The 4,349-nt window shown below is 54.9% G+C and overlaps 1 long non-coding RNA gene across 2 annotated transcripts in view; it reads left to right on the top strand.

Moving 5' to 3' along the window:
- Nucleotides 1–3,642, top strand: part of LOC139084490 (uncharacterized) — a 23,739-nt gene extending 20,097 nt beyond the window's left edge. Inside the window, exons 1-3 of one of the 2 annotated variants that reach the window (XR_011541906.1) lie at nt 985–1,269; nt 1,401–1,535; nt 1,662–1,804. This is a non-coding gene — a long non-coding RNA (uncharacterized lncRNA). Of the gene's footprint in view, nt 1–984; nt 1,270–1,400; nt 1,536–1,661 lie in introns of those variants that run through there. The other variant, XR_011541907.1, reaches the window with a different exon arrangement.
- The last annotated feature ends 707 nt before the right edge of the window (nt 3,643–4,349 follow it).

Genomic DNA, 4,349 nt, shown 5'->3' on the forward strand with positions numbered 1-4,349 from the left:
TCCGGCACCTTCACCTTTGTCTCCTCAGGACTCCTGGCCCCAAGCCTCCCCAGCCGTCTCAGGTTCCAGAGTGCCCTCCACCACCTGCCTCTGGGCATCGGGCCTCTGGGCTTTCTCATCTGTGCGGCAGGAGCCACAGGAGACAGAGGGTGGGGGCTCCTCACCCTAGCCTCTCCTGCCTCCCTGGACTCAGGCCATAATCAGCTCTGAACCAGCAGCACTCCCCCTCATGTGCTGGCCCCTCACCTGTGTGACGTCCTCTCTTCACTGTCACTTGGAGAGGCGAGACCTCGCAGCTGGCTGGGGCTCTGTTCTTCTGTTGCAGAGGAGATCACACAAGGATCCTGACCTTTCAGACTAAGATTCTGAGGTCAGTCGGGAGCATGTGATGGTGTCTGATGTCTGCACTCCTTCCCCAGGCCCCCACCGCAGCCAGGCCCTGGGTCACCCGTCCGTCTGCTGGAAGAGCCCAGACAGAGTCTGCCCCTACCAGGAGGGCAGCCCAGGGCCTCCTTCCCACCCCGGACTCTGTGGGATGCTGGCCTCTCACCCTCACCCTCTGGGCTCCCTGATTTATTTTCTTTATTAATAAAAGAGGGGATTAGACTAGTGTCTTCTCCATCTGTCACATTCCATGATGGAAATTATGGCAACTCTGGAAAATGCATTCATTTAAATCCCAGTAAAGTAGGAAGTGTGACTAGGATGTATGAGTTTAGTTTGGGGAGTGAACATGGCCAACTGTGCCCCATGGAGGGGACCCAGAGACGGTGGCTGGGACCCTACCTTGTCCTAGGGGCAGGATGTTTCCTCCTGTTGCCCCCATCCCAGTCTCAGGTGCTCTGAGCCACCAGGGTGGGATGGGGCTGGTGTCGCTTACAGAACAGGTGGGTCCAGCAAACAGGAGTAAAGTCAGTGCAAAGTCACCTCAAGTGCTCAGCAAGCATTGTGACAACCAGTGTCTCCCCACAGTCCAGCCTGGCCAGTGCTCACGGGTACTGGAGCGATCACACATCTGGTTGAGTCACAGAGGATGTCACTGCTTTAGATTTAGGGGTCATGTGGGGAAAAAAGACAGATTTTAAACATTAGAATCAGTGTGGGGAGCAGCTCCCTGAGGCTCACGCTCGGCGCAAGGAAAGGGTTTTTGGGGGTCTTCTCACCGAGGGCTTCCTCTGGGTGGTGGCACCACTACCCTCCCCACTCTGCCTACAGGGGAAGTAACAGAAGCAGGAGAAGTGAAGGAATTGGCCCCAGGTCCCCCAGGAGGTGAGGGGTGGGGCCGGGATGGACTCTCAGAAATCTGCTGCAGCCCCCAACCCCTGTGCTGCACTGGCCCCCCTAAATTAAATGATTACCAGTATGATTGACTGTGGGCCCGTTACTGCTTCTGTTGAAAGGAGGCCTGAGGCAGAGAAGGACAGGGAAGAGGCAGTGCCCGCTGACGTCCTGCCCGTCCCGCCAGCAGCCTCGTCCTGGAGAGAAGGAGACAGAACACCGGCTCCTTGGGGGAGGTTTGCACCTGTTCAGAAATTGTGAGATCAAAACTATTTCCTTCACAGCTGGAACCTGTGCACGTCCCTGCCCAGGTCAGCACAGGACTGTGCCCTGCACGCGTCTCCAGGGCCCCATTCACATGAACATCTCTCTCTCTATTCCAGATGCAGCCGAGACCCAGAAACTCTCCTCTTGAACGTCTCCCTACTTGACGGAGAAATGGACCATGTTGCAAGCTCCCATTAGCACCTGCAATTACCGCTTGCCCACACCTTCACTTTTGAAATTATAGCACATGTTTGTCTTATTACTCTGTGTACATTCTTGATTCTCAAATTATTCTGCAGAAACTCCCCAGCCTATAATTTTCCTGCCCCACTATTCTCTGTTAATGATCACCCACAATTGCGGTACAATGTCGGATTAAAGTCATAAAGAGCAGACTCGTTGTGAGCTGGATCCTGGATGAGCCGTTCAGTTAATTGATGGAGCAGCCTCCGGGAACACCTCTCAGGACCCGTGTCTCATTTCAGGGGGAGGTTCAGCCAGGCTGCTGGATGTGCCATGCTGGGAACTGAAAATTCCCATGGACATCCCCAAAGGGCCTCTCCAAGGATGGTTCTGGATGTGAGGAACTCCCAGCCCCTTTGCCCAGTTGCCTCACCTCCTCGCTGCCCCACCCCACTGCCCAGGTAGACTGTGAGCTCCAGGCCCAGGACTGCTCCGCAGGCACCCCCACAGCTCCTGGCAGCCGGCTGCTGTCACTCCCCAGACTCAGAGCTCTGCTGACCTCGCTGGGAGTCCTCGGATATCCCCTGGCTCACGCTCCCCCATGCTGGGCTCCAGCCGATTGGATGCACGCAGTGGACATCTGTCATATTCCCTGCCAGCGCCCACCTCTCCCCCGATGACAGCCCTTGATTTTCCTGTGAGAACCACTCTGTCATCCCAGCCCATCAGCTCAGGGCGTTGACCCCCAACCCCCTACCCACTCTCAGAGGCAAGGCAGACAGGGGGCCCCGCCCTGGACATGTGCATGTCTCACACCCTGGCCTCTGTCATTGGTTCAGGGCTGGATACAGGACCTAAGTCAGAGCAATGAGACTCCGTTTGGGGAAGTCTGTGGAACACTTGTCACATAGACGATCTGCCTTCTGCTGGACTAGAAGCTACCAGCCCGAGGTCAGCAGCCAGCGCCCCTCAGGGCAAGGAGGCTGCCTGTGAACACGAAGACGGGAGGGATGGGTGCGTGCTGCTGCCCCAGCCTTAGTCGCCCCCAGGCCACATTGCCCATGCACTTGTTCTTACGGGAGGCAATAAACACTCTTTTGACTAAGCTGGCTGGAGATGCAATTCTGTGACATGTAACCAAAAACTCCAACACTACCATTTTTAACATTAAACAACAAAATAAGTTTTGTCTGAGCCCAGGAAAGAGGGAGGAGCTGAGACCAACACAAGGAAGGAAAGCTCTTCCCAGGCCCCGTGGGCCTAGCCCTCCAGGGTCCCCCGCTCCTCTGCTGTCACGCAGCTTGTAGGTGGCAGCAGGGACAAGAAACGCATCTTCCTCAGCTCCTCCTCTCTTCCCGTCACCCTCAGATGGCCCTGCAGTCAGACCCTCGGATTCCTGGAGGGCGCCACAGAGGGACCTCCTCACGTGGGTTTGCAGACCTAGAAGGCGGGGGCCGACTCTGGCCCCACCTGGATGAGATGCTGCGGACACATGCTCTGCATGGGGCACACGTGTCCCAGCACAGCGCTCCTGTCAGCATCTTTACTGGGCTTTGCTCAGACCGGAGGACTGTGCGTCTTCAGCAAGTCAATCACGTGTGCTCCTTTAAGACCTGACGGGAGCTCAGAAAGTAAGAGGCGGCCACGGGAAGGAGCGCCTGACTCAGGATGGCTGGGTTAAAGCTGACTCTGTTCCCTTCCAATTTCGGCCTTTCCCAGGCCAAGTTAGTGGCTTTTGCCAAGCAAAGAAGATGAGATGGAAGCAGGGCAGAGAAGAGGAAGGATTTTCTCATCCATGTCACCTAAGCCAGAGGCACTCTTGCAAGAACAAAATCACTAATTTCATATATGATTCATCAGATAAGGCTTGGAATCATTTGAGTAAGAACTTCATTAAATATTAAAAGAAAGAAATCAAATTTAATGGGGCTGGCCCCGTGGCCGAGTGGTTAAGTTCGTGCGCTCCGCTGCAGGCGGCCCGGTGTTTCGTCGGTTCGAATCCTGGGCGCGGACATGGCACTACTCGTCAGACCACGCTGAGGCAGCGTCCCACATGCCACAACTAGAGGAACCCACAACGAAGAATACACAACTATGTACCGGGGGGCTTTGGGGAGAAAAAGGAAAAAATAAAATCTTAAAAAAAAAAAAAAAAGTTTGAATTTAAAAAAAAAAAAAGAAATCAAATTTAATACAGTTTAAGTGAAAAAGCGTATTGTCAGCTTAGTGCCTGGGCAATTCATGGGGTGAAGGCATTGGGCACAGCTGGGTCCAGGGTTGGACCCACGCTGTTAGGACTCTCTCTCCCTCTCTCTCTCTCTCTCTGTCTCTGTCCGTGTCTCTATGTGTCTGTCTCTCTCTCTCGCTTCTGACATTATCAGGCAATTGTCCCCCATGGTAGCATTGTCCCCTGTGGTGCTGTAACCCAGCACCTTCAGGTTACAGTTCTCATTGCCCACGGTTTCAGAAAGAGAGGGCACCCGTCTCCTGGAGGGGACCCTCACTGTACAGCTTGGGTTCATTCCTGGGCCGTTCACTGTGGCAGGGAAGCGGAGCGTCCCCATGACCAGGCTTGGCTACATGCCCACCGCTAGAGCTCGGAGGTGGAGTCTGCCCCCTCC

Source organism: Equus przewalskii, chromosome 7, assembly GCF_037783145.1.
Source record: "Equus przewalskii isolate Varuska chromosome 7, EquPr2, whole genome shotgun sequence".
Taxonomy (NCBI): domain Eukaryota; kingdom Metazoa; phylum Chordata; class Mammalia; order Perissodactyla; family Equidae; genus Equus; species Equus przewalskii.